This window comes from Marmota monax, unplaced genomic scaffold, assembly GCF_021218885.2.
Source record: "Marmota monax isolate L192 unplaced genomic scaffold, Marmota_monax_Labrador192_F-V1.1 WCK01_AAM20220418_F8-fsc00056, whole genome shotgun sequence".
Lineage (NCBI taxonomy): Eukaryota > Metazoa > Chordata > Mammalia > Rodentia > Sciuridae > Marmota > Marmota monax.
Genome location: NW_026695212.1, coordinates 10,586,214 through 10,598,738, shown reverse-complemented (window position 1 = coordinate 10,598,738; position 12,525 = coordinate 10,586,214). Strand labels below are relative to the sequence as shown.

Here is a 12,525-nt window from a genome sequence, read left to right as displayed (position 1 = left end):
TTTATCTTGTAGGAATGGGAATGATGACTTCCAATTTTGTTCTATATCTAAAGTGAAACTGAATGTTTCCGAGGGCTACCATCCTGTGGTTGTCAGTAGGAGGATGGTACAGCAATGTTTCTGAAATCATGAATAACAAGGTCCAAGAAAACACAGCCACTAAAATGATAAGCATTTGCCATTATACATTAAAATATAATGAAAATATAAACAAGTGTTTTATATGTAATACATACATATACATACTTATTGTATATGTATATATTTTCATTAAGGATCCATTATTTTTAAAGAGTTAATAGATTTAAAACATCTGACTATTCCTGTAATAAGAAAATGTGTATTTCTTTCAATTTCTACCTGGACTTTGCACTATCATTCGGAGATGAAAAGGAAATGTGAGACAGATAATCTGTCCATATCTGGAACTTTTCCTGGGTGCTCTGTGTATTCTTAGAGTCAGATAACAGGCTGAGTGCCTGGCATGAACACTGCAGTGACTGACCTAGACTCCCATTTTGTGCCCTGCTTCTATTCTTACCAACATAGAAAAAGGATTATAAGCTGGTAAATGACAAAGAAGAGCCATTGAAACAGCAACTAGCTTTCATTATGTGGCATACAGATTTTTTTCTTCCTTAAAGACCTTTCCTTCTTTCTTATACTCATTGCTGTGTGGCCTAAAAAATAGCTGAATTGCTTTGGACCCCTGTTTGAAAGCGAGAGCTAAAATAGAGTATGTCTTTTCTTAACAGTAACAATAAAAGTTTTCTTTCTCAAACAACCCTGCAAACAGGATGGTTCACAAATTGGCATGCTGTGACCTAGTTCCTGTTGGTTTCATAACAATATTCACTATAATAATGCAGTCATCAAAACCAGCATGCTGACCAGCTAGAAACCAATTCCAGAATCTTCTACAGTCCTATCCATTTCAGAGGAATGCTTTCCTTCAGGTACTCAACTATGTTTGGATATTCTTAAATTCTACTTTTTAAATTCTTTTTACCCTAACTCTGTATGAAGGAAAGTTTCCAAGATTAAATTTACCATTAAATTCCAATATATCCCTTACTACTTTCTTATATGGATATGGGGAGGATGGGATCCTAAAGAAAAGCTGGGGTTTTTTTCATGTATTTTTATTTATTATTGACTGCAAAATCCAGTGATTCTCTAAAGAGTGAAAAATTACAAAAGGCTACTTCCCTGAGAGTCAAAGAATGCATATCATTAACTTACTATAATATAAATTTTGTTACCAGAAATGTTTATCCCTAACTCATGCTTCATTAATTTTTTAACAAATTCAACAAATTGGCAATTTAAAAAACTAACAGATTTTAAAAATTAACAAATTTAAAAATTTGCTTTTTTATCAAGGCAAATGATACAGACTTCATTGGGATAAGATACTAAAATATAAGATATTGTAAAAAATTCTTTTGACAATATTGTCTCTATATCCTGAAATTTTAATAATGTTTTCTTTCTCAAACTGTATGTCTTATTCCTACACACAGGCACACCCCCTCATACACACACACACACACACATACACAGACATGCACACCCATAACCTCATTCACAGGGATTTGTTTTTTCAGTTCTTTATCTAACTGGATGTCAAGGTGTCTGTGAATAGGGCTTATGTGTTAATGATGCAGAGTTCTCAACCACAAGCTGCAATGTTGAATGTATGTGAGGAAGCCCCAGCATAAGAAACATCCCTCCAAATGTGGAGGTGATGATGCTTCTTCAGTGGATCAGAAAACAGAAAACCATGTTGAGAAGGATATTCTTGAGCCTTATTCTTTCATGGAATTTGCTATGCTTGTTTTTAAATTTGTTTTGGAACTGACAACTGACCCTTTTTTCTCCCCCCGCCTTCAAATGTCTCCCTATTTCCCCTTTTTGAAAGGGAGGAGTGGAAATATCTACCCTGTTCCTTTTCTATCATTGTATTTTTGAAGCATATAACCTGTTTCATTTCACAGGTTCATGGTGGGCAAGAAATTTTGCCTCAGGATGAATAGACCTCAAGTCTCTTCCATATCTGATGGAGATGATATTCAGAGCAGATGTCTTTTTCTAGATTTTAGAGTCGATGCTAGACTAATTAAACTTTTAAATCTATTGAGATAGCATGAATGTACATGGCATGTGAGGACATGAGATTTGGAAGGCCAAGGTTGGAATGTTATGAACTGAACTGCTTACAATTTCTAAAAAAATTTATTGTGAAAGCCTAATTCCCAGTGTGATAGTATTTGGAGATGGACATGCTGGGTGATTAGGTGACAAGAATTAAGTCTCAAGATGGGATCAATAACCTTATGAAAGAAACTAGGAGAGAATTTTCTCCCTTTTATACTGTTCTTTGCCATATGAAGATGCAATGAATAGAAAGCCATCTGAAACCCAGGAAGAATACTGAATGCCAACCATTCTGGGAAATGCTGTAGTAATGAACAAGTCTGAAGGATAATTAAGTAATTTGTTACTATAACAAACATACCGGAACACTGAATTTTGTAGATTTTTTACTTATTTCAGAGATATCATAGAAATTTTATTTTGAGAGTACTTTCATAGATGAAAAAAGTTGGGCTACTTTTGGAATTATATTTTGAAAGATTTTGATGTTAAGAAAAGCCCAAAAATCTTTAGTACAAAGTTTGAATAATATGATCAATAGTATGATTAAGCTAATAGTAACAATATTTGAAATAAAAATAATTTACAAGTCATAGAGTACAATTATTGAGAAAAATTTATAATGTTGAATAATTCATGTGCTTTCTCTCATACTTATTTTTAAGGCTGGTATTTTGGTTTTGCCTTCCTTTTCTTCATATTAAGTAATCAGAAATAATAATGATTAAATTTTGCTCTTTATCCATGATGTTTCTTTCACTAAATAATCTTACCTCTTTTTAAGTTTGTTTGTTTGTTTATTGGTACTGAGGATTGAACTCAAGGACACTCAACTGCTAAGCCACACTCTCAGCCCTGTATTTTTATTTAGAAACAGGGTCTCACTCAGTTGCTTAGGGCCTCGCTTTTGCTGAGGCTGGCTTTGAACTCAAGATCCTCCTGTCTCAGCGTCCCAAGCCACTGGGATTACAGGCTAGCACCACCATGCTGGGCTTCTCTTTAGGTGTATACTTCAAATTCTCCATGTGCCATAACCACACACACACACACACACACATAAAATATGCAAAAAATGTAAAACATTATGTTCCAACTTCATATCTGACAAAATGTCAATATAGCATCATATAATAAAACCAAGTTCATGACCTATAGAAAAAAAAAAAAAAAAAATATATATATATATATATATATATATATATATATATATATATATATAAAGATTCAGGCTTTTCTAACTCAAATGACTTTATTTATTAAAAGTCAACTTTTTATCAATGCAGTTAAAACTGTTAGCCATCATTATCTTTCCAATTTTTATATAAAACCAAAATTTATAGTCTTATGTCTGATATAAACAGTGAATGAGCACAGGTTTGCAATGGTCTTAGAAGTAGATCTGATGCTATCAGTGCCTCTGATCTGACACAGATGCCATTAGTGAATTGTGTAATGTATGTAAGGTGAAATTTTTTCACAGCAGGGAAAAAAGGTAAAAATTTGAAATGAGCTAATGCAAGCTGGCCCAATTTTCCACTCTGTGGCACACATTGATGGCCCTCATAATTCATAACTAAGGGAAAGCACAAGTTAGGCAGCAGAGGTCTGAAACCAAATAAGCCCCACTGTATTAGTGAAAGTGCCGATTAAAGAACATGTTGCACTATCAACAAGAAATCATGAGTGCATCAGGGCATGGTTGAGAAGGAAAATAATTCAGTTTAAGAGGGCTAAAAATCCCCAGTTCCTAGTTAAAAGTAATTCAAGCACATAGCAAAATAAACAAATTCAACAATATTTGAGGTTTATGATCAAAGATAGTCTGAAGGGGAGAAATGACAATGGGATGATACACGAAAGCTTTGCTTTCAGAGCTTCTGAAAAAGAAAAAAATCTGTTTCAGGAAAGTATCACACAGGGGAGGAAAACAAAGCTTGCTCTTCAACCCTCATGGCTAAACTATTGCTTTGCATTGATTTTTATATATGCTACATTTTTCTAAGAATGTCACATTATCTTTAATTTTTATCTTTTTTTTTGTTTGGGTCATATATGCAGCAAAGTTCAATTTAGTTTCATTGACAGTGTGTATGCCCACATGTTATTTAGGAATTTATTAATATTTCACCAATGGACAACAAATCAGTAGAGATTAAAAAAAATATATTCTTTCTTCCTCTTGATGATGGAGCCTCTCCCAAACTTCCCCATATAAAAATAGATACAGATTTCTTTTTCAAAAATTGTCTATTTAAAAATACTTCTAGTGAATATACATGAACATTCTAAACACGTTGCAAATGAATATATCGATTAATTTTTTATTAATGCAATTATCATGGATCACCATGTCCTGTTTTGGACATGAAAAATAAAATAGGGCAATTATAAATAATCCTGAGAAATTATAAGAAAATGGCTAAAGCCATTACACACACAACACAGGTAAAACCTCACATTTTAGTCTCAAAAATACAAAATAAAATAAAAATTATTGGATTTTGCCCAAAGCTCCTTTATTAGTGTTTCACATGGACTAAATGACAAAAAAAAAAAAAAATAGGCAGTCTCACTTCTACTTCTTCAATCCTCTCTCTGTCCCTTTCATTATGAAGGCTGTGGAATCTGAATTTGTCCCCGATACTGTAATTTTATAGATGCCAAAAACACCAGGTGTGAGAAGATAGCAAAGATGAAGTGCAATTTCAAAATTTAGTGAATTTCTGATTAAGAAACAATGAGTTTCTAAATAAAGAACGAATTGAACCTCTTAATAAACAGTATGTTCCTAAGCGGCTTCTGGATTCAAGAGGATAGTGACAAGATAGGTATTTGATGTGGACAGAAAAACCAGAGTTTTGTCATTTGAAAAATATGTGATTTCTGGATAAATTTCTTAAACTCAATGATTCTGGGGAAAAAAACATGAAAATTGATGAATCATTCATATGTCCCAAGCATAAAGCTTCTATTAAAGAAGGAGTTCTTATTATTACATCTGATATAAAATTATCTTGCAACTTGGCATTATCTTTGGCCCAACATAAACATTATGATGAAAGTTTAATTCTGAACTCTGAGTTCATTAGATTAAATATACTAGGTTTATACAAACAAAACAATAAATAGCATGTTCAAAACAGGGTTCATAAATCTGATTATTTTCTTTTTATATGCATTTTTCAGTACTTGCACTATCACATTTTTATTTGTCTGAATATCAATTATTCACATGAAATACAGTAGAAATTAATGAAACAATATGCAATTTAAATATGTTCTAAGCCAAGGTTATTCTGAGTATTTTTTAAATAAATTATAGATGTTAGTTTATTTTGTTATTTTAAATTACTACTAAGATAAAATGGAAGAAAAATATTTTGAATGTTAATCATATTGACCATAATTTGTTTATGATTTTATTAATGTGATAACAATATTATCATCATGACAGTCCAAGTGGTGCCTGCCTGTAATCCCAGCAGTTTAGGAGGCTGAGGCAGGAGGATCACAGTTTAAAACCAGCATCAGCAATTTTTTGAGACACTAAACAACCCAGAAAAATCTTGTTCCTAAATAAAATATAAAGAAGGGATAGGGATGAGGCTCAGTGGTTAAGCATCCCTGGGTTCAATCTCTGGTTCCCCACACCAACAAAAAAAAATCAAAAATATTCTTGCCTCATCCTGCTTTTTTATAATAATGTTTATTAATCAATATAATTTAAAACAGAAAAGAAATATTTTTCTGTTGTCCCCAAAATTCAGAGAAACATATTAAGAAAAAACTCTTGGTATATTTTTAATATCTTTTACATTTCTCACATATCATATATTTATGATTATATAACTGAGTTGGACTAATAAAATATTCTGTTTGAAGTAGGATACAACAAAGTAATCCCATATTGTATTTCTGGGAATCATTGTTTATTATACTATTTTTTAATCATTGTTTATTATACTAAAATATTAATATTTTAATAAATATATTCTGTTAATGTATTTTTCCAGTTAATGAAGAGTGTGACATATATTATAGTTCTAACAATGCACTATAAAGACTGTAAAAATTAGGAATATTATTAGTGTATCATTATTTTTTGATATTCTGTAATAACACTGGCAAGACAAATCTTGGGGTTTCTCTGTATTTTAGGCCAATTTGTTGACTTCAACTAGGGATGTAAATAATTTAATAGAAGACCTGTCACATTTGTATGCTCAATAAATATCATTTCCCTTTTGGTCTCTGTCCTATGCTGACTTGCTTTGACATTTTAGACCCTCTTTTTCTATAGATATACCTTTTATCTTAAGTTTAGAAATTATGTTCATAGCACATATATTCCAAATCCTCCTCTAATTGAGTAATCATCTTATTTGGGTTATTACTTCTCAATTATTTATCCTAGCCCTATGTGTTTCATGTAGAGTTTAAACTTTTTTTTAATAGTGTATACTTTTTTCAAGAATTTATTTAGCAGATTGAAATGTTTTCATTTGCCCCATTTTGGATTGCTTTGTTGTCCAGATTCCCTAAAGTCAAACTACAACACTATAAAATAAATACTGTTTATTACCTATTTGCTTAATAGATGAAATTTGTCTGTAATATTTACTTTTTAGACCATGATAAATTCGGTCATGTCATTTGTAATATTGATGTTAGCCAGTCATTTCAGTTCAAATTAAATCTTGAGAAAAAGAAAAACAAACATGTTATTTCAAATTACTTGCATTTTTGTAAGACAATTCAGCATAATTCTTGGACTCTAATGATGGATTGAAATCAGATGGATATTTAAGAACTTTTGGATTAATTCAGCCATGCAAATTTACAAAGGCCAAAAGTTTCATAACTTAAGTTATTTAAAGAATTTTAGTGCTTGCTTTGGGAGCACATATACTAAAATTAGAATGATACACAGAAGATTAGCATGGCCCCTGTGCAAGGATGACACAAAAATTCATGAACTGTTCCATATTTTTACATATCAAAAACAACATGCACCACGATAAAGTGGGATTCATCCCAGGGATATAAGGTTGGTTCAACATATGGAAATCAATAAATGTAATTCATCATATCAATAAACTCAAAGATAAGAATCATATGATCATCTCAATAGATGCAGAAAAAGCATTTGACAAAATACAGCACACCTTCATGTTCAAAACACTAGAAAAACTATAGATAACAGGAACATATCTCAACATCATATAGGCTATCTATGCTAAGCCCCTGGCCAACATCATTCTAAATGGAGAAAAATTGAAGGCATTCCCTCTAAAAACTGGAACAAGACAGGGATGCCCTCTTTCACCACTTCTATTTAACATAGTTCTTGAAACACTGGCCAGAGCAATTAGACAAAATAAATTAAAGGGATACAGATAGGAAAAGAAGAACTCAAATTGGCACTATTTGCTGATGAAATGATTCTATAAATAGAAAAACCTAAAAGTTCCACCAGAAAACTTCTAGAACTATTAAATGAATTCAACAAAGTATCAGGATATAAAAATCAACACTCAGGAATCAATGCATTGCTGTATATCAGTGATAAATCCTTTGAAGGGAAAAAAAAAAAAACTACCTCATTTACAATATTCCCCCCAAAAAAAATTGGGAATCAACTTAATGAAAGAGGTGGAAGATCTATATAATGAAAATTACATAACCCTAAAGAAAGAAGTTAAAGAAGACCTTAGAAGATGGAAAGATCTACCTTGCTCTTGGATAGGTAGAATTAATATTATCAAAATGACCATACTACCAAAAGCACTATACAGATTTAATGCAATTCCCATCAAAATCCCAATGACATACCTCATAGAAATAGAAAAGCAAAGAAATTCATCTGGAAAAATAAGAGACCCAGAATAGCTAAAGCAATCCTTATCAGGAAGAGTGAAGCAAGTGGCATCACAACACTAGACATTAAACTACACTAAAGAGCAATAGTAACCAAAACAGCATGGTATTTGCACCAAAACAGACTGGTAGATCAATCATACAGAATATAGGACACAGAGACAAACCCACAAATAACAATTATCTTATATTAGACAAAGGCTCCAAAAACATGCATTGGAGAAAAGATAGCATCTTCAACAAATGATGCTGGGAAAACTGGAAATCCATATGAAACAAAATGAAATTAAACTCCTATCTCTCTCATGGTGCACAAAACTTAACTCAAAATGGATCAAGAACCTAGGAATAAACCCAGAGACTCTTCATCTAATAGAAGAAAAGGTAGACCCTAATCTTCATCATGTGGGATTAGGCCCCAACTTCCTTAATAAGACTCCTTTGGCACAAGAATTAAAACTAAGAATCAATAAATAGGATGGACTCAAACTAAAAAGTTTCTTCTCAGCAAATGCTGAGAGCCATAGCCAAGTAGGAATGACGCATGGTATTTTTGGGTTGAAAGGTGACCCTCCTCAGGGATTAGGGTGGCTCGGGGCTTAGGGTGGATCCTGCTGGATCCAGCTGCCCGCTCCTTGAGTTCTCTGATATAAGGAGGCTGATTCATAATGGGGCAGGGAGGGGGAGTGTGGGAGGAGGAGACAAACTCTAGATAGGGCAGAGGTGGGAAGGGAAGGGAAGGGAGGGGCCATATGGTTAGAAATGATGATAGAACATAATGGACATTATTATCCAAAGTACATGTATGAAGACACAAATTGGGGTAATTGTACTTTGTATACACCAGAGTAATGAAAAATTGTGCTCTATATGTGTAATAAGAATTGTAATGCATTCTGCTGTCATATATAAATAAAAAAATTAATTAAAAAATGAAAAAATAATAAAAAAGGTTGTATAATATGAAGAGCTAAAACTTAAAATGAAAAAGATGAGGAAAAAAGTTAGTGTCAGTACTGCCAATAGACCTTCAGTACAGACTCCTGTCCATGCCAGACCTGTGACAGACACTGGTGTCTGTGACAGACACTTTCCACTGTGCCTTGAAAGTATCATTTCTCTTAAGAAATGTATTTGAGAAGATTTTGGTCTTTTTATTTTGTAAATAGAAGACAAATAAGTGTAAGAACTCAGAGCCTGAGTTATACAACAGCTTCTGTTTGTAATAAAAACTGAAAATACTTACAACAAAATAAAAAAAATGTAAAACATAAAAACAAGACCTTAAGACTTGCAGACTTGGGGCTGGGGTTGTGACTCAGCAGTAGAGTGCTCACCTAGCAGGTGTGAGGCCCTGGGTTCGATCCTCAGCACCACATAAAAATAAATAAATAGATAGATAGATAAATAAATAAATAAAAGTGTTGTGTCCAACTACAACTGAAAAATAAATTTAAAAAAAGAATTGCAGACTTTAATCTTTTAACTGATTATAAAGCCTTATTAATATCAGATTATAACTTAAATTTTAAATACTATATTTATAACAAACGTTTTGTCAAATTAATGCTGTGAGAGTACTGATTATTTTTCTTTATGTATTTGCAGATTTTACTTTGCATGTGTTTCTTAACTAAGATATCTGAGATAATTAACTCACATGGACTAATGTCTTAATTTTTCAAAATCAGTTGAGACACAATTAAAACAGTGTCTTGACTCTGTTTCCCATGACCTTCAAAATTATAACCACCTTTTTTGGTAAAGCATAAGTTCCCCTTCTATGATGAATATTTGCCTGAAATGTTCAACATATGTAATCATTTTTTTCTAAATCTATAAAGCATGTATTTCTTGCATTACATGATTTTGTATTGTGTAAACTTCATAATGTGCAATCAATATTCAAACACTTTATATTCATATTTTTATCTCTCTATCCCCCAAAATATTACATTCTTGCAGGTCAAAGAATGTGACTTGCACTTTACTTTTATGTGCCCAGATATTAATATAAATCTGTAAGTAAGACAGACACTATTTGGGGAACTGGGCTTTGGTGTCAGAAATTTGAATTTATACTAACTGTTTGACCTTGGAGAATTCAATTGGTATTTCTGAACATTACTTTTTTATTGTACATAAGATTTTATGATATTAAATTCATAGAAATGTTATAATAAAATTAAACATGTATGGGAAATAGTATTGAAACCATGAAGTCTAGAGAAATTGTTTACTCTAACAAAAATTATGTTTAAACAGACTAAAGAGTTTTTATCTTTGGAATGACTTACTTAGGAGTGTGTACAAGGAACACTGAGAGACAGATATAATATACTTTGACAAATATCAATAAGTTCTATTGTTTTCCACATATACATTTTTAAGAAAAATCATCCATCCTGCAGCATCAGCACCTTTATTGGTTTCTCACAGAAATATGACTATTGACTATTTCTGCATTTCTCAAAAGCATGATACTATATGCAATCTGACATACATATGTTTCATTTTCAGTTATACAATTCTAGCCTTTATTTCTAATAACCCATATACCAAGTTATTCATTGTGACTTTTTCTAATATTGCTAGCAAGTTGCAACTTATGTATTGCATTGTATGACAGATATAGATATTTGACACACTAAAGATTGCTAGAGAAAAACAAACCTGGATATGAGTTCCAAGATATTCTGTTATTAAAGGAATTAAAAGAGAAAAGTGATAATATTTTCTTTCAGTAAGTAAGAAGGAAATTCCAGTTTTTATATATATGCCCATAAAAACATAATATGCCCAATAGTAGGCTCAACTTGCTGATTTTAAAATGCAAAGCTGAGACCTTTCTGATCTTAAAACTGTAAATACTATAATACCATAACTCCAAAATTTGTTCAGGAGTCTCTCAGAAGGATCTAGAAAATTATGGCAGGAGCAACTATTTATCTTTCATGGAGACAGCAGAAGTTTTGTTTCTCTTTCTATTTTACTGTATAAATGGATGTGAATTTCTGTACAGATTTAGTCTTCAGTGATTGCATGGTGTAATCTGACAGGCATACTAATAATTCCTTACATACCTCTTCTCTGTTACTGCAAAATTGTAGAAGTTAGACATGATTTTCTGTTTCCTTAATAAAACCATATTTCCACCACTTCTCCAAGAATTCAAAGTTGTTTTAATCATCAAGAAAATTCATATTATGGTTCAGATGGAAGGGGAAAGTACAACAATCTGGAAGTGGAAAGAAACAGATAGAAACAAGTTGGTCCTACTCCTTGGTTCCAGGTTATTACACTTAAAATATCTTGCTTTAATGGCTTGAATGTGAGTTGTCCCCCAAAAGCTCATGCTTGAGAAAAATCAAGAAGGTTCAGAGGAGAAATGATTGAGTTGTAAGAGTCTAAACTCAATCAATTAGTTAATCCTAATGATAGGGATTAACTGAGTGGTAACTGAAGTGGAAGGATGTGGTTGGAGGAGGTGGGAATTGGGTTGTGGTTTGGGGTATATATTGTTATCAGGAGAGTTGACTCTCTCTCTGTTTCCTGATCACGGTGATGTGAGCTGCTTCCCTCTGTCACACTCTCCCCTAAGATGTTCTGCCTTACCTGAAGCTTGTAGAAATGAAGCCAGACTTCTGCGAACTAAGACCTCTGAAACCATGAATCCTTAAATAAGCTTTCCTCCCCTACAATTGTTCTGGTGAGATCTTTTTGTCACAACAACAAAATAGCTGACTTAAATACTTGCTCATTTTAGGATGAATAACTTTAGAGAGGGAGAGTGTGCACTTGGATAGGCAGGTTTGATGTGGGGGCACGCTAAGTGTGAATAGAAAACAAAATCACACTGATATTGAAGTTTTAATTGCTGGAGCTGAGAATCATCTCTCTAAGGTTTGGCCTCCCCTTTTGACACAGGAAAGTCTGTGAGACACTGGGATGCTATGTGAGAATGGGAGTCTTCAGTGGCAGACTGACTCCACCTCTTTCTACTGGGAGCTCTATAATCAAGAAAGCACAGAGTCCAGTATCTCAGCTCTCTCAGTGTTTAGTTTTATAGTGTAAGGTGGCTTTTTCTGGGGCAAGGAGATTCTGGTTGTAGAGAGTCACAGTCCCGAGGCTCCATATTTAAGCATAAGTGTGGGTTGATGCTTTTAACCATGAACAATACTATAAATTCAAGAATATAACAATCAGGAGAAGAGTTGTGAGGGATATAAAATTAATGTATTACCTGACCACCTGATCCTATGGAGGACTCTTAGTAGGATGTCACTGTTTTGTCAAAACAGGAAACTCCATATCAAAGACAATAATATCCTGGTCAATTTTATATGATAATTAACCTGAATAGTTTCACATGTTTTAAAGAAAACAATTTCTTTATATTTGCTAGACAAAATAATGATTGAGAATTTTTAGAGTGATTCTTACATTGTTGGTTTCATTTATATGAGGTCATACCATAAGAGATTTATGACA

The 12,525-nt window shown here is 32.6% G+C and overlaps 1 non-coding gene across 1 annotated transcript; it reads left to right on the top strand.

The window, feature by feature from the left end:
• Positions 1-7,041: 7,041 nt before the first annotated feature.
• On the top strand, positions 7,042-7,148 carry LOC124084000 (U6 spliceosomal RNA). Its single transcript, XR_006848982.1, has one exon. It is a non-coding gene; the product is annotated as a U6 spliceosomal RNA (small nuclear RNA).
• The last annotated feature ends 5,377 nt before the right edge of the window (positions 7,149-12,525 follow it).